At 33.3% G+C, this 19779-nt stretch overlaps 1 protein-coding gene across 1 annotated transcript in view; it reads left to right on the top strand.

Annotated features, from left to right (window-relative positions):
• LOC149792312 (uncharacterized) overlaps nucleotides 1–19779 on the top strand; it is a 162779-nt gene that overhangs the window by 76909 nt on the left and 66091 nt on the right. The gene's annotated exons all lie outside the window — the stretch shown is intronic.

Here is a 19779-nt window from a genome sequence, read left to right as displayed (position 1 = left end):
ACCATATTTACAGTCTTTCTGTTTATGTTTAATTTTTTTTGTATGCCTTACAGTAGCAGGAGTTGAACAGAGATTTTTCTTCAGTATTGCAGGTGGGGTGGAGTTTGGGCAGACTGGGCCTATCGTTCAGGAAAAAATTAGATGATTTTATAGAACCAAATTAAATTGCTTTGATTAGGAATTAACTTTTACAATTTTACAATGGGATTAAGGTCCATTGACATTGGGAATGGAATCTATCTTACAATGGGATTAAGGTCCATTGACATTGGGAATGGAATATATTTTACAATGGGATTGAGGTCCATTGACATTGGGAATGGAATCTATCTTACAATGGGATTAAGGTCCATTGACATTGGGAATGGAATATATTTTACAATGGGATTGAGGTCCATTGACATTGGGAATGGAATCTATCTTACAATGGGATTAAGGGCCATTGACATTTGATAATGGAATCTTTTTTACAATGGGATTGAGGTCCAATGACATTGGGAATGGAATATATTTTACAATGGGATTAAGGTCCATTGACATTGGGAATGGAATCTATTTTACAATGGGATTGAAGTCCATTGACATTGGGAATGGAATCTATTTTACATTGGGATTGAGGTCCATTGACATTAAGATTGGAATCTATTTTACAATGGGATTGAAGTCCATTAACATTGGGATTGGAATCTGTTTTACAATGGGATTGAAGTTCATTAACATTGGGATTGGAATCTGTTTTACAATGGGATTGAGGTTCGTTGACATTGGGATTTGAATCTGTTTTACAGTGGGATCGAAATCCATTTACTTTGGGATTGGAATCTGTTTACTTTGGGATTGGAATCTATTTATTTTGGTGATTGGAATCTATTTACTTTGGGAATGAGGTCCATTGACATTGTGATTGAGGTCCATTGACATTGGGATTGAAGTCTATTGACATTGGGATTGTAGTCCGTTGACATTGGGATTGGAGTCCATTTTACATTGGGATTGAAGTCCATTGACATTGGGATTGAAGTCCACTGACATTGGGATTGAGGTCCATTGACATTGGGATTGAAGTCCATTGACATTGGGATTGAGGTCCATTGACATTGGGATTGAAGTCCATTGACACTGATTATTGATCAGAAAGTTTTTGTTGGAGCATAATGTTTTGATGCTACTTTTAGATAAAATAGCATTTTCTTGAAAGCCCACTAGTGATTGACAAGAAAAACAAATTTTAAATAGTCACAAAGTATGAAGAAATAAATAACATTACAAAGTCGTCTATTGTTCATGCTTTATTCAGTCCATATATATATATATATATATATATATATATATATATATATATATATATATATATATATATTGTTGTCTGTTGTTCTTGATTTTATTCAGTCCATGATTATATTGTTGTCTGTTGTTCTTGATTTTATTCAGTCCATGGGAATATTGTTGTCTACTTGTCATACTTTTATTCAGTCCACATGTATTGTTCATGCTTTATTCATTCCATGGGTATAAATGGGGCCAGAGGGGTCTAAAGCGCTCACCATTATGAATCACTGCCATCTCACTCTGTCTGCATGGGTTGGAGTCTCAAATTCTGCCAATTTGGGTATGTGAAAAAGCTTGACAGTACTTTCTTGTGGGTTGGTGATTCTTCCATGGTTTTCCTGGGTTCTTCCTTCACCATTTGTACTGGCCGCCATGTACAGCCTTTCCTGTGAAAAATGGCATTAAACCCAACAACAACAACAACAACAACATTTATTCAGTCCATGGGTATATTGTTGTCTTTTATTCATGATTTTATTCAGTAAATGGGTATATATGTTATCTGTTGTTCATACTTTTGTTCAGTCCTTGGGAATATTGTTGTCTATTGTTCATGCTTTTATTTAGTCCATGGGGATATTGTTGTCTATTGTTCATGCTTTTATCCAGTCCATGGGAATATTGTTGTCTATTGTTCTTGCTTTTATTCAGTCCATAGGTACATTGTTGTCTATTGTTCATGCTTTTATTCAGTCCATGGAAATATTGTTGTCTATTATTCTCAGCCACTGCAGAAGTGAGATATAACAAGGACATATTCTAAATATCTGCCTTGGATGCATGAGATCATGGGTTTGAACCCCGGTCCAAGTCATACCAAGGCAAAGACTTGTAAACATGGTGTTTGCAGCTGCCTCAATAGGCACTCAGTGTTAGGACTGGTTGGCCTGGCATTAGGACAGTGTGACTGGGTGGGACATGATGCTACATGTCTGTGGCATGATGTCCCAGTGCTAGACATTACTATAAACTGCCAAACTGCAGGCATCTTAGCAATATAACTGAAAAATTGTTAAAGCCCCATAAAAAAATCCAAATCACACACACATATTTTCTAAATGTTCCTCTGAAATCTTATTGCAAAAACTCAGTCACATGTATGGACTTGTAGCATATTTCCCCTATGACAAGACCAGGAGGTCAGCCAAATAAATTTGTCAATAAAAAGTAGGGATCAGAGAATGTCATCCTTAGTAAATATTTGTTTTTTATAAAAACAGTGGGAGTATGGGTTTATCAGGCATGGGTTAATCATGAAATAAATACTGGTAGAAAAAAGAGCAGAGATGTTCAGCTTTGCACCAAATTGGTAGTTTTTTTGAAAGCTTCATTTATTTAAAAACTGTTTGTCAACTTGCCTTTTGTGCCCTGGCCATATTTATGGATGGGGATTCTCAGTCCATCCTACCTAGGTACATTGTGTCATGTCAAGTTGCATCCCATAAATATTATTTATGTATAGTGACATTTGAGGAACTTACCGATTCAGATCAAATTTTGTATGTGGTTTTACAGTCAAAAATATAGGTCAAGTTTGACTGTACAATTTCTGGCAGAATTTTCATGGACTTGTGGCCCCTTTTTGACATGGCACTATTTCCATTCAATTCTGATTCCTGGCAGTAACTTTTCAAGTACTTAATGGATTAAAATCAAATTTAGTATGAGACTTAGCATTCTTTATACTACCAGTATTTTTCATACAGAGAAATCACATTTAGTATTAGACATGACATGGTTGAAACTACCATGTTTTTCATACAACTGGGAGCTTTTAGATTCTTGGAAGAAAAGCAGGAAAGACAGCAATTACTTTTATTGGACATCGTGTCATGTTGATTCGAGTATGAGACATGATTGCCACATAAGATTTATAAAAAAACTCAGCAGATTGTATCAGATTGAGAGATATCAAGATAGACCAAGAAGCTCCATGGGGTTGGGAACTACAGTTTCTGAAACTGTACTCCGAGTAATTAAAGTCCAAGTTCTTTACAAATTGACAAGAGATGTTCTTGATATTATTATAGCTTACTTAAAATTGGTCTAACGTAAGACCAAATACTGACTGCCTTACTGAAAAATCTTGTTAGGGTTGGCAGGTGTGAGAAAGTTATCACCAAGTTATGTTATCATGCGAAAATGTATTTGTACAAAGTTATCACTGACTTGAGATATTCAGCATGGTACTTGTATACAGTTCTCATTAACTTGTGGCATCAATGTACTTGTTCATGCTTATCAATGACTTGAAGACATATCAACATGGGACATGTACAGAGTTATCACTGACTTAAGAAATAAGCATGGTATATGTACAGAGTTATCACCGACTTAAGAAATATCAACATGGTATATGTACAGAGTTATCACTGACTTAAGAAATATCAACATGGTATATGTACAGAGTTATCACTGACTTAAGAAATATCAACATGGTATATGTACAGAGTTATTGTTGTTGTTGTGGGCTTTAACGCCATTTTTCAGCACGATAGGCTATACATGGCGGCCAGTATTAATGGTGGAGGAAGAACCTGGAAAACCCCGGAAAGAACCACCGATCCACGAGAAGCTACTGGCAAGCTTTCTCACATGCCCACATTGGCTGAATCTTAGACTCGAACCGCCGCAGACAGAGGTGAGATGGCAGTGATCCGTAACGAAGAGCGCTTTAGACCACTCTGCCACTCGGGGCCCCTGTACAGAGTTATCACGTGACATTAGATCAGAGGTAATTCCCAAACTTTGTTTTTGCAGCAACCCTAAATTGGCCAACAGGACCTCCTGCTCTCTCAGGCTTACTATGTGATTTCTTTTGATAATCCTTCATTACCCTGCCTGGGACTCTCCCTCATTTTGATGACCTTTCATGACCCTCGTGTGGACCCCCCAACCCCAACCCTCATGATTTTGATTTGGGTTTGGAATGACTGCATTAGTACTTGTCAGCATTGATCATGTACAATAACACTGTCTTGTTACATCATCATGATGTACAAAGTTAACACTGTCTTGTGACATCATCATGTACAAAGTTAACACAGTCTCGTGACATCATCATGTACAAAGTTAACACTGTCTTTTTGACATCATCATGTACAAAGTTAACACTGTCTTTTTGACATCATCATGTTCAAAGTTAACACTGTCTTATGACATCATCATGTACAAAGTTAAGTCTTGTGACATCATCATGTACAAAGTTAACACTGTCATGTGACATCATGTGCAAAGTTAACACTGCCTTGTGACATCATCATGTACAAAGTTAAGTCTTGTGACATCATCATGATAATTGAGCTACACAGAGTTATCACTGTCTTAAGACATGTTGTGTCATGAATTGACACCAAAATCTTTTCAAGCTTTTCCTTCATATTTTATGGAGTTATAAGAATGTGTGACTTTAGCGTTGCCCTTGAATTGCATCATATATTGGGGGGGGGGCATCTGTCTTATGTGGATACATTTCTGGTCTTTAAAGGCATATTAGTTTGCTGCAAAAGAAATATTTTTTGTTGCTTATGGAAGCCTGCCAGTCACACAAAATTTGTCTGAAACTTGCAGATACCTGATAAAAGGAGAGGTAAAAAAATGCTTGTAAATCTTTCAAAGAGTCAGGTTTGTTTCTTACTGGTGGAGATAAGGGTTTTGAAATTTAATCCCAAAACTGCCCCCTCTGTCAAGACAGAGATTAGTTCCAACAGTCTTATCCCTTGGCTACAAATTATATTTCACCATTTAAGAGATAGCAACTTGAGTTTGCAGAATGAAATTGGTGTTCACATCTGCTGAAGAACATGTGTATATTTAATAGACTGCTACCATGTCACACCCAAACTGCAGACAACATCAGGTCTGAAAGTCAAAGAAGCAGACTTATACATTCTATTTGTGTAGTCTGGTACCATTTCATTATTTATGAACATGAAGTTCACACCATGCTGTGAATAAAGAGAGCTAGACAGAAATTAGGCAAACCAGTTGAAGCAAATTGTCCTGTCATCATGTCCCTGATCAGATTTGTAACAAAAATGAAGGAAAAAAAATTGATTGATGAATATTGTCACAAATAATGGAAGTTATTAGAGATCATAGAAATAGATTGGTAAAGGTGGCAAAAAAATGCAAGTAAATTGAAGATAATTCTGAACAAAAAGCTGCAATTTTGAATGACAGATGCAAAATAATGGAGGAATAATAATAGTGAGACAGGAAATTTGTATAATTTTCAAGAAATAGTGCAAATAAAGGAGGAAAAATCCAAAAGAATTTAAATTTTTCCCCAATTAAACAGTCTTAAAGCAGCATCTAAAGTTCTTTGTCTATCCAAGCTGTACATGTATATCCCAACAGTACATGTGCATCCCTGTTGTATATGCATATCCCAATTGTTGATGTATTTCCCAATTGTACATCTATATTCCAACTATACGTTTATATCCCAATTGTACATGTATTCAAAGAAATGCAAACCGACTTGGTGGTACTAGACTTTTCAAAAACATTTCATACTGTTCAAGTTGGAAAACTCGGAAATCACTGGGCAACTACACTGTTGGCTAGGGATGTTCTTGACAAAGTGACACATGCTAGTGGTGGTGGATGGAGAATCATCTGATGCAGTCACTGTCGACTTCGGTGTCCCTCAGTTAACCATACTGGGACCACTCTATTTCCTTTCCCATATTAAAGATTTTCCAGACTCTGTGAAATCTCAGGTCAGGCTGTTTGTAGATGACTGTCTCCTTTACAGAACAGTTTTAAAAAAGACAGTGACCATCATACCCTCCAGAATGATCTCAGAGCGCGTGAAAAATGGGTGTTTGATTGGGGTATGACTTTCAATGCCACTATATGTTACCTCATCTGTATGCATGACTTAAATAATCACATACTTCAACATATCGGTGAAAACCCCTGTCTTGGACTAGCACTATCTGAGGACTTCAAGTGGAAATGGAATATTATCAGATTGATCAAAAAAGCAAACACTACACTAGCATTTCTAAAAGGAAACCTCAGACACTGTCTGCAGACATGTAGATGACCTGCCTTTCTAGCACTAGTCAAATCCCTGTTAGAATATGGTTTTATGGTCAGGGATCCATTTTATATTAAGGATGATGATACAATCGAGAATGTTGAAGACCAGGCAACAAGATTTATATCTAGTAAAAATAAAACCAGAGAAGCAGGATGCGTCACCAAAATGTTAACTGACCTGGGTCTACCAACACTCCAAGATGGGCATAGTAGGATTCATTTGACATATCTCTAAAGTAGTTGAGGGGTTAATGCCGGCTCTCTCGCCAAATATATTTTTAAAACCATTAAAACAAAAATACCATATTAAAGCCAGATCTTTTCTAAATTTTGAAAGTAAAAACATTGTAGAAAAATTAGTATTAAATAATTGGAGATTTTGTAGTTGAGCAGGGTAGAACATTGTGTGTGTGTGTGTGCACGCGTGAGTGTGTGTGTGTGATTTGGATTTTTAACGTAGCTTTAACAATTTTTCAGTCATATCGCTACAATGTCTGCAGTGTGGCAGTTTATGGTGATGTCTAGCACTGGGGCATCATGTCACAGACGTGTAGCATGATGTCCCACCCAGTCACATCATCCTGACACAAGTCCTACCAGTCCTAACCCTAACCTCATAATGCTGAGCGCCAAGCGAGGAAGCTGTTAGTACCATTTTTGTAAGTGTAGAACAGAACAGTTTAGGAATTCTTTTTTTGTAAAAACAATTGTGTACTGGAATCAGCTGAGTAACAGTGTTGTGTGCAAGCAGTCAGTGGAGAGCTTCAAGACAGCTCTTGAACAATGCTACTAACTTTTGAGTTGACTCTCTTCCAGTGCAAATTTATGCCATAACTGGCCCTGCACTGTACACATAAATATTTATGCCATAACTGGCCCTGCACTGTACACATTCATATTTATGCCTTAATTGGCCCTGCACTGTACACGTTCAGGTTTATGCCGTAACTAGCCCTGCACTGTACATTCAGATTCAGATGTGACATGCATCTGTCTATCCAGACTGTACTTGAGACTTGATCTTCTGTCTCATTTGTATGTGACAAAGCTTTTGTCTACCCAGTTGTACATGTAACTTTTTCTGTCTATTCCAGTTGTACATGTATATATGACTATGCTTTTGTCTACCGAGCTGTACTTGTAACTATTTTTTGTCTATCCTTTTAAAGTGATGCTGTCAAGTTCTTTTGGTAGCAGTAGCAGTTATGATCCTATCAAATCTCTGTATTTGGTATATAGTGTTACTTACATATGACCATCCCATTTTCTTATATCACATCCACTGTGAATTTCATTTTGTTTTGTCATATCCACTGTGAATTTCATTTTGTTCTGTCACATCCTATTATGAATTTCATTTTGTTGTATAACATCCACTGTGAATTTCATTTTGTTTTGTCACATCCACTGTGAATTTCATATTGTTTTGTCACATCCACTATGATTTCATTTTGTTTTGTCACATCCACTATGAATTTCATTTTGTTCTGTCACATCCTGTTATGAATTTCATTTTGTTTTGTCACATCCACTGTGAATTTCATTGTTTTGTCACATTCACTGTGATTTTCATTTTGTTTTGTCACATTCACTGTGAATTTCATTTTGTTGTGTCACATCCACTGTGAATTTCATTTTGTTGTGTCACATCCACTGTGAATTTCATTTTGGTTTGTCACATCCACTGTGAATTTCATTTTCTTGTGTCACATCCATTGTTGATTTTTTTAGGTGCTTAATATACTTAAAAACACTATCTGCATCTGAAACACATTTTTTATAAGCTTTTTAAATTAGATCTAGGATGAGTTTTGATTTTAACCTTTCTTCTGACAAATTGAATTTAGTAAAATGTATGAGAGTTATGGCCCTGCCTTTCAAATGCATCATTTTATGGGGCATCTAAGTCATATTGCACTTATCTTGTGTTCTGTGTTAGAGAATATTTCTTGTATTTTGTGTTAGAGAATATTTCTTGTATTCTGTGTTAGAGAATATTTCTTGTATTTTGTGTTAGAGAATATTTCTTGTATTTGTGTTAGAGGATATTTCTTGTATTTTGTGTTAGAGAATATTTCTTGTATTTTGTGTTAGAGGATATTTCTTGTTTTAGAGAATGTTTCTTGTATTTTATGTTAGAGAGTATTTCTTGTATTTTGTGCTAGAGAATATTTCTTGTATTCTGGGTTAAAGGATATTTGAGCTCATACCATTGAAGAACCATTGATCTCATTGCATTCACTTTGACATATCCAATGAATGGTAATTGAAATCCAGAAATGGTTTGCCCTTTACTTCAGTAATTGAACTTAATTGGCATATTTTTTTATAGTATTAATTGATCTTGAAAAGTAAATGTTATTGATATATTTTCAACTGAATATGCATGCATACCTAGAATTGAATTAAATCTCCAGCAACATTGATAGTAGCTAAAAAAAGAATGTACAGGCATAGAGATAATGATTATGTGGGAGATTAATCAGTGCAGGGTATATGACACAATGACTCACTGATGATGCTTAATTGTTCAGAACCAAACTCGTATCTCATAATGGGTCATCTGTGTTATTATCTTTGAACTGATTGTATGCATCTGGTCTTTAAAAATGTAAACAATTTGCTTTACACTGTTTACCTATTTAACCAATAGTGTAATCGTGTAAAGAAGGTATTTTATATTACTGTGATTCTGACCAGCTGTAAAATGACTTCTAAACACATAATATGATAACAGCAGCTGTTTGTTATTAATCAGTGAGCTCAGACTGATATAATTTCAGCTGGCTTGACATATTTTTGTGCAGAAATTTTGATGTTGAGGGACCATTTACTATATATGAACCATGATTATACATCTAAAATAAGTGATAACATTTGTACATGTTAATGAAACATGATGATGCATCTAAAATAAGTGATAACTTTATACATGTAAATGATCCATGATGATATATCTAAAATAAGTGATAACTTTGTACATGTCAATGAACCACGATGCTACATCTAAAATAAGTGATAACTTTGTACATGTCAATGAACCATGATGCTACATGTAAAATAAGTGATAACTTTGTACATGTCAGTGAACCATGATTATACATCTAAAATAAGTGATAACTTTGTACATGTCAATGAACCACGATGCTACATCTAATATAAGTGATAACTTTGTACATGTCAGTGAACCATGATTATACATCTAAAATAAGTGATAACTTTGTACATGTCAATGAACCACGATGCTACATCTAAAATAAGTGATAATTTTGTACATGTAACTGAACCATGATTATACATCTAAAATTAATTATAACTTTGTACATGTAAATGAACCTTGATTATACATCTAAAATAAAGGATAACTTTGTACATGTAAATGAACCTTGATTATACAGTTAAAATAAAGGATAACTTTGTACATGTAAATGAACCTTGATTATACAGTTAAAATAAAGGATAACTTTGTACATGTAAATGAACCTTGATTATACAGTTAAAATAAAGGATAACTTTGTACATGTAAATGAACCTTGATTATACAGTTAAAATAAAGGATAACTTTGTACATGTAAATGAACCTTGATTATACAGTTAAAATAAAGGATAACTTTGTACATGTAAATGAACCTTGATTATACAGTTAAAATAAAGGATAATTTTGTACATGTAAATGAACCTTGATTATAGAGTTAAAATAAAGGATAACTTTGTACATGTAAATGAACCTTGATTATACAGTTAAAATAAAGGATAACTTTGTACATGTAAATGAACCTTGATTATAGAGTTAAAATAAAGGATAACTTTGTACATGTAAATGAACCTTGATTATAGAGTTAAAATAAAGGATAACTTTGTACATGTAAATGAACCTTGATTATAGAGTTAAAATAAAGGATAACTTTGTACATGTAAATGAACCTTGATTATAGAGTTAAAATAAAGGATAACTTTGTACATGTAAATAAACCTTGATTATACAGTTAAAATAAAGGATAACTTTGTACATGTAAATGAACCTTGATTATACAGTTAAAATAAAAGATAACTTTGTACATGTAAATGAACCTTGATTATACAGTTAAAATAAAGGATAACTTTGTACATGTATATATTTGTTTCTGCAAGTATCCACCTTGTTCTCAGTAGCCATTTTACATCAATCTATCTAATGCATTTTCCCTTTTTACCCAACTTAAAGTTTGTATCTCATTATGCATCGTTTGTTTGTTTTCTTCAATTTCCCTTTTTTGTTCCCCTCCCCCACCAAAGGTGCTAGTGGATAGTGATAACAGTGTCAGTCTGTCCATAAATTTTTGACAAGGTTGTGACCATAACTCAGCTTTTGTTTGCTGGACCCATTTTTCCATTTGAAACCCAATATGTGGCTTGCCCATGGGTACAGGCAGAAGCCTGTTGATTTTTAGGGTCGTGATGTTTGGTTCAAGGTCAAGGTCATTGGAGTGTACAAGTGATTTTCCTTTCTGCCTGAGAAGTCAAGTTTTCATAGTCTAACTTTCATGAAGCTTGGGCAGGGAATGCTTTTAAGTGATTTCCAAGAAATGTAAATGGAGCCAACATTGCAGTATTTTGGATTTCTATTTGATAAGTAAATTTACCTAGAACAAATTTTCATCACTTGGATAGATGCACATTGCTACTGATTTTCTGTCTAGAGGTCATAGGTCATGTTAGTTATTTGGGTTTCAGATAATAAGTCTGTTTTCCTCATATTTTTATTGGGTCGACTTGCTTACCTAGTAGGTTTTGTTGATGACTGATTGGGGACATTGGTGTCACACATTATCTTGTCATTGAAAATCATTATGGTTGTCTCTAGTAGTTTCTTGTTGAATCTCTTGAGCCAGATTGTTCATGAACTTTTCGATGTCTAAAACCGAAACGACTTCAGATTTAACAAGAAAATAATCACAATAAAAATTACAGTTGAATTCCATACCATCATGTATACTCAGCTGATTCATGCCACTCTTTCAAAAAGCTTCATGGTCAACATCTACAAAAAAAGTAATTTGTATTATTCTGTTTAATTCAGTACTTGTTACAACAATTGTCATGCACTCCACTATATTGTTTTTCGCACGTTTGCTACTACTATTTTGTATGGATCTCGTATGTACTCTACCATAAAGCTTTGTACATATTTGACTGTATTAGTAAATCAATTGTCTTTTTTGTAACAGCATTTGTTGTCTTAAGACACTTAATCTTATCAAAACTGTGCATTTTATATATATATATATATATATATATATATATATATATATATATATATATATATATATATATATATACACACACACACACACAAATGTCATTGTAGAAAGCCTCATGGAAGGTTGGCCAGTTGACCAAATGAGCGTCTTTAAATAAAGTTATTACTATTATTATTATTATTGGTAGTAGTAGTAGTATTGATAGTATTATTATTGTTATTATTATTGATATTATTGTTGTTGCTATTATTATTATTGATATTATTATTATTACTGATAAAAAGAATCATAGTTTCTTCATATATGCATACTACTTAATAGCAACATAGGTAATCAACAGTATCCATTTGAGAAAAACACCCTAAGTCTGCTGGTAGAATTGAGGATTCTATAAATTGATTTTTTTTCCACTTGCAAAATATTAATGGTCTCATTGAAAATTCATTGCATGGAAAAAGTTGTATTGATTTTTGACTAGCGTTGAGTTCAGTTGTTATCAATGCAGATACAATTTTCACAGTGTCTTTGCTATTGTCTGGATGCAGTTGCTTGCATTAATTTTCTAAAAAATTTGAATATTTGTTACTGTTTTTGAACACATAAGTTAAAATTCTAATCGTAAAATCAAGTCAGGATTAAATGAGATGTAGGTACAACCTGATCAATGAAAAAATTGAAAGCATTCCAAGTATTGAATATTTTTGAAACTCAGAGATAACAATGGATATTTGGAGAAAATGTCCATGTACGGTACTTGACATTTTTGTCATTTTCCAATTTTAATAATTTTGCATGTTTCATTGTTATTTCATTTTTTGAGTTTGAATCTCTTTTGTTAGTTGCTTGGTAGATACATTTATGAAAATTAAACCACAGCATTTTTCAAAAGAAAATCGTCAGAAATACAAGGCAGATAATACAGTAAGTGTGTGTGGATTGCAATCTAGAAGAAACCATGATTGATATGTGACAAAAGCCCCAAAACCCTCCACAGTACAGAAATGCATATTATTTCATGAGACATCAGGCAATACATCATAAGACATTAGGCTATACATCAGTGCATATTTGAATATATTTCATGAGACATCAGGCAATACATCATAAGACATTAGGCTATAGATCAGTGCATATTTGAATATATTTCATGAGACATTGGGCTATACATCATAAGACAATGGGCTATACATCAGTGCATATTTGAATATATTTCATGAGACATTGGGCTGTTCATCAGTGCATATTTGAATATATTTCATGAGACATTGGGCTATTCATCAGTGCATATTTGAATATATTTCATGAGACATTGGGCTATTCATCAGTGCATATTTGAATATATTTCATGAGAGATGGGGCTATGCCAGCTGGCAAATTGAGTAAATAATGCATCTCCAGATGGTTGTAATATCCGTATGATGGGCAGTCATAAAATCCATATTTAATAATAATGATGATGATGATCATGATCATGATAATAGCTTTATTTATTGAGAGTGACACAGTTAGTTTTGTGGCAATAATTTACTTTGTGACCCTCTGTAATTTACATATTTACATGAATGCTCATATACTTACTGAACACACATCTCTCTCTCATGCAGTTTCTCTGGCAACAACATAAATAAATAACTCTATTCAACTAAAACATTCATATCCTGGGCATTTACAAAATCAATGTTTGTACAACAAATTTACGACTGTATTCTGTTGTAACATTTGTATGATTAGCATTCATAAAATCAATCTTTGACTGTACAACAAATCTATGACTGTACAACAAATCTATGAATGTATTCAGTTGTAACATTTGTATGATTAGCATTCATAAAATCAATCTTTGACTGTACAACAAATCTATGACTGTACAAATCTATGACTATTCTGTTGTAACAGTCACACATGGGGCAGTCATTAATCAATGTTTAAATATACACCATTATAAATCTATAATTATATGTAGTATATTTTCAGTAATTATTGCTGATGGAAATGTCAGTTACAGAATCTAGTTAATGAAACAGATTTTGATTGATTTTCACTAGATTGTTCCAGTGCTTTACGATTCATAAACATGCAGGTTGTATGGATAACGAATCAGTATTTTAGCCACCATTAACATCAAGCTTGCTGTTTTATGTAGTGAAGAGCTTTACAGGTCAGAAGTCATTCTGGGTAAAATATAGTCCATGTGTTGGAAGTGATTTCAGTGATTATTCACAAAAATAATACAGATTGGTATGACTAAAATGAGACTGAATTATTATATATTTTTGTCTTGCATTTGAATGAAAACTCCATTGAGTGTAATGCATTTTTACCCAGAATGCCCTCTTACCTTTTTTGAAATGTAAAAATACATTACACTTTAAAAAACTCTTTATAAAAGTATGAAAGAAAAAAGGAATCTTTTTTTATGTTTGATCATTCTATCTAAAACATTGACAACACTGCTGTGTTTGGAGGATCCACATTCTTTGTTAATAGAAAGGAGCAGCCAGAGTGGTTTTAAATTTCATAGATATTTAGCATCTAATTCTTCTCTTTTATTAACAGAAAGGAGCAGCCAGAGTGGTTTTAAATTTCATCGATATTTTAGCATCTAATACTTCTCTTTTCAACATTCAATGATGGATGCCAATAAGGATTATATTATTTGTAGAAAAGGTGTCCTTACTTCAAGGTATTAAATAATTTGGTGCCAGAATGTTTTAGTGTTTTTAAGTTTGTAGGAACATTAGCACAAGGAATTGAATGCAATAGAATGATTTACACATATTAGAAGTTAGGGCAGAGTATTTTATGAAATCTTTTGCTTACACCGGTATGGTTGTGTGGATTAGTTTGCAGAATGGTGTTACAAGAGTGCCTAAAGTTTCCATAACTAGGAAAATATACCTCTGTCGATACATTAATGAGCAGTTGGATCCTATGGCCATTTGTAACTGTAGTACATCCTTATGATAATAGTATCATAATCAGTGCAGTTTGTGTGGGTACGTGAGAAAGCTTTCCAGTAGCTTCCCATGGGTTGGTCGTTATTTCTGCGGTTTTTCTGGATTCTTCCTCCACGAGTTATACTGGCTGCCATGTATAGCTTATCCTGTGCTGAAAAGTAGCATTAAACTCGATAAAAATAACAACAGTATAATTTGTATTCTGTTACATTTGTACCATTGATGTTAGCCATGTAGACTTTTGCTAATTACATGTATATGTGTTTATTTGCAGAGTCGTAATGTAAACTATTAGCTTACAATCTCACCCTGGATAAATAATAATAATAATAATAATAATAATAATAGTAATTATTATTATTATTATTATTATTCTCAAAGGGCAGTAACTGACATCTCAACAAAGGATGTGATTGATGCTATGTACTATAGACCTGTTCGATAGCAGTTGTTATGCCCCTTGGCTTATTAATTCCCTAATGTATCCACGAATCAACGTTCATTCAGTGATCAAATTTTCATAGTAATGGCATCAAATAAAGATATGAATGAAACTTGTGACCTGGAAAATTTTAGTGTCAAGTGCCTCAAGATGTATTTATGGGATACACAGTGTATGTTACACTTTATATGTTGAAGTTTTGATTTGTAGTTTTTAAAATAATAGTTTAAAAAAATGAACTTTGATTTTAAATTATTTTTATTTGACCGTACTACTTTTTTCCCCATTTCAAATACATTTCATGTAATAACAAAACCTGGATGTAATTGAAAGGTCTGATAAATGGCAGTAATGCTTAGACAGAATAATGATTTTGCAGTAATTTACTAAATCCAGAATTGCAATCATAATCTAATTAATCAAACTTATGGTTTAAATGCCTAGAAGTATTTATAAGCCATAAAGTGTATATATGTGCAAAAGACAGAGATAGATATAAACGAGACTATGCAACAGTAGATCATGTTTATCAACAACAAAAAAAACATAGTAAGAAGCACAAAGTTTGTTTATATCATTAACACATTAACCCCTGGAGATTTATGTCATTTTCGCCTGAAATTCGAGTAGGAAACACATTTTTTAAAGCTATTTCTGAATAGATCTGAAAACACCAAATCCCAGGTGATCTTTCAATAACATACTGCCTAGTTGTGTTAGAAACATCATTTTTCATTGGCTATTTGGCTCGTGCATGAGCAGAAGGGTAAAAGTTCTTTTTTTCTCCATTTTTTTGTTGCTAAATGGAGCCATTATTTTTGTATCGAGACCGCTCTTTATTCCAAATGCCCATCTTATCCTACTTTTTGCAAAGGTTCATCTGTTTGTTTGCAGTTCATGCTGGTTTGCCTTAGATCTGAGACCAAAAAGTCTAAAATCCAAACAAAATTGGATTCCGACCACAGGCGAATTTTGGGTAGAAAAATGTTGGGTCCAAAAAATGAGTTTTTTGTAGTGCAACTAGATATTCCAGATTATTTGGTATCATTGTAGAGCTACATCTGTCTACCTTTCTATAATACCACCCACTTTAGTGTATCATGCATGACCATGACGCTACATAGCTCGGCAGTATACTACTACTTCCTGCCACGTTAACTCGTCGCTCAGGGTTAATGTGTTAAGAAAAGGAAACTGAGTATTGAAGTGGCTAGGCTGACTTAAGCTATAATTGTTGCCTTGAGGTGTTGGCGTTACGCACTGCAACCACTTATAAACAAATTAGAGTATCTGTTAAAACGTAAACTCGTCATCAATACTGTGTAAATAATTCTTATTACATAATATAAGGATGGCTCATTTAATTGTTTGCCACAAATATTGATTCACTAAAAAGTATGTTTAACTCTATATATATATATATATATATATATATATATATATATATATATATATATATATATATATATATATAGAAATGCAATAAACTGACAACGAATAGTGCGAAACTAGTATCTAGCTTTCCTGATTGCTTTCGACTCTTTAATGAGTCTTTTTCAAAGGCAAATACAAAACATAGACAAGACAAACAAATAAAACAAAATGGTTATGTTTGCAAAACTTTACATGGCTGTTTCTGCAGTAATTAAACCTATAATTTCAAAGGCAAATACAAAACATAGACAAGACAAACATATAAAACAAAATGGTTATGTTTGCAAAACTTTACCTATAAATTTAAATCACTGAGAAAAGACCAAACTGTACAAGATATGATAAGACCAAATGTACAAGACAAGACCAAACTGTACAAGATAAGACCAAACTGTACAAGATGAGACCAAACTATAAGATAAGACCAAACTGTATAAGACGAGACCAAACTGTACAAGATGAGACCAAACTGTACAGTATGAGACCAAACTGTACAAGTTGAAGAGCATTAACCAGGAGCACATTGACATGATTTAACTTGTTCCTAAATTCAGGGTTTTCTTCCACCGTTGATGTTAACGCCAGAGTAGACTGATCTGTGAAATTTCAAGGTGTTGGTATCAGATGATATCTGGTGGTGTGAGATTTAGTAGTAACAGTGTGCATGAGGAAATACAAAGCCTCACTTGTGAGACTGACGTTAGCACATTAACTGTGTGAGTGTGATATAAACAAATGAAATGGATCCATGTCATGTTTATACTTGAACTACATGCTTTTGAGATCTTGTTAATTTCATCTGCTTGCTACAGTCTTTGTTACACCCATTTATAATTACACATGAATAAAGTATTTGTATTTCTATGTATAGCACCACTTACTTTGCAGGGCAAGTTGTTTTTCAAGCTTTATTTACCATTAATAATTGAAGAGCTTTTAGCTGATATTTTAGGGACCCATCATTTAATCTTTGGGGTTGGGGCTGGGATCTTCTTTCCAACCAGGATAAATTTGTTTTCTGTCAGAAGATATATTAAAATGTGTTCATCTAATATTAATATATATATATATATATATATATATATATATATATATATATATATATATATATATATATATATATATATATATATGAGGAAAAGTATTGTTTTCAAGTTATATGCAGTCCAAATTTTTAAAATGCCCTCAATGGAAATGTAATGTTCAGTCCCTTATATTCATATATTATAGAGTAGAACCTGTCTTGAAAGACTACTTCTTCATCCCAAAATTATGGTCTCTAGACAGATGGTCTCACATAACAGGTCATTATAAACACTATAGTCAGTAAATCTGTATATTGAAAATAAGGTCCGTACATCAAAATTAAGGTCCGTACATCGAAATTAAGGTCTCTTAAGACAGTTGGTCTCGCATAACATTGGTCTTTCAAGACAGGTTTTACTGTACATGAAATGTTCAGTCCTGATAATACCTATGATAAATTAATAATGGCTTGTCACAAAACACCATAAACCACGTACATCGTATATATATATATATATATATATATATATATATATATATATATATATATATATATATATATATATATATATATATATATATATATAGTACTTTCCTTAGTCAATATATTTTATAAACCTAAATTGCTTAAATTTCCCAATCATGATAACACAATTACTTGGTGGTTGTTCTCATTATTATTATTATTATTATTATTATTATTATTATTATTATTTTCTCAGTACTTTTCTTAGTTAGTCATTTGTATTTACTATTAGCAGGGCTAGTCAAGATTTGTATTTATATTTTATCCAGAAATGAGACTTGTCCTTTTATGTGAAACTGTGAAATTAGGTTATGTTATTATAAAAATCATTTTATTTATAAGTAGTTTGTTATGCATTAGAAATTGTTTTGAAATACAGTCCTGGCACCAAAAAGAAATGTTTTGAAATACAGTCCTGGCAGTGACAGTTCATTTGGAAACTTGAAATTAAACATGAGGCATACAGGAAATACAATATATATGTTAACATATATAAAATGCGCACCACCGTACCATTGACAGGCCTTCTAAAGATGATATGACCTTCAATTTGATATATGTATCAATTATGTATCATATTGAATGCTGTGTATCTTGGTCATATCAATACACAACATGGGTGTATTGTTTCACCCCTATTAAAGATAATGGGTCAAATCCTTACTCACAGCAGGTGAAATCATTTGATATGGCCCTGAATTGAGATGCTGGAGATAATAGTAATACTCTTGTATGCCTGTCTGTCTGTCCGTCCATTCACATTTGTAATCACCAAAGTTCTGGAACCCTTGCTTATAATTGGATGCCATTTGGAAAGCAAATTGCATATATGTGCTTTTTAAAGGTTAAATTGTCTTTTGGGGTCCAGTTTTGTTACAGTTGCCCATTATTGTGTTTTGTTCATCAATTGTAAATCTCAACCTCTGCAGATCTGTGTAACAAGCATAGGTTAGGAATCATTTGGCATTTACATTACCTTATAGACCAGGATGTGCCTTTCTATGGGTTTTGTTTTGTCAGCTCCACAGAGTTATGGCCCTTGACAATTAATTTCCTATCTTCCCATGGGGGATGTTCCTTGTAACAGGCACATTTGAAGAACCATTCAACATGTGATGACAGTTGGTAATGAATATCATCGCTTAGACATACATGTACCTTTTATTGGTTTTAATCTCATCTTTTCCATTTTAGACAGAATTATGCCCCATTTTGATCACGTTCTTCTCTTCAGATGGAGGTTTGGGTGTTGTTGGCAACTGGCATCACTCAAGAACCATTGATGAGGTTATTTCAAGCAGCCTAAGTGTACAACTGTTAGCATGTCCACAAATTATTTAAGTTAAGAAGAAGTCTTCATACTTGAAAAGGTTTGGAACCACTGCCCTTGGTCATAACATTGAGACAATTGAGATGTCCACCACGTAACCATGTACAAATGTGCTGGGTTTGAAAATAGCAATCTCTATAACCAACTGGCAGTTTGCCCTTGGGCCAGTTCTTACCCTCATACACCCAGGAGACTCAGATGTTGGGGTTTATTTTGAAACAAGGAAATATGGGCAATGCTTGTTTTATAAGCACAGATTTTAAGTTCAAATTGAAGGAATTTATTGTAGGAACAACTGTATAGCAAATTACAAATTTAGTCAGTAGAAGAGAGAGCATTTTTCAGTTGGAAATCTCTTTCTTCCTAGTAGTGTATCTGTCCATTCAAAAGGCATTTGTTTAGTTGGAGATTGCTTTTTGCCAGGATATCATGGATGATAAAATTAT

Source organism: Sinohyriopsis cumingii, chromosome 9, assembly GCF_028554795.1.
Source record: "Sinohyriopsis cumingii isolate HCF-2022 chromosome 9, ASM2855479v2, whole genome shotgun sequence".
NCBI classification, from domain to species: domain Eukaryota; kingdom Metazoa; phylum Mollusca; class Bivalvia; order Unionida; family Unionidae; genus Sinohyriopsis; species Sinohyriopsis cumingii.
This window is presented reverse-complemented; position numbering and strand designations above follow the sequence as displayed.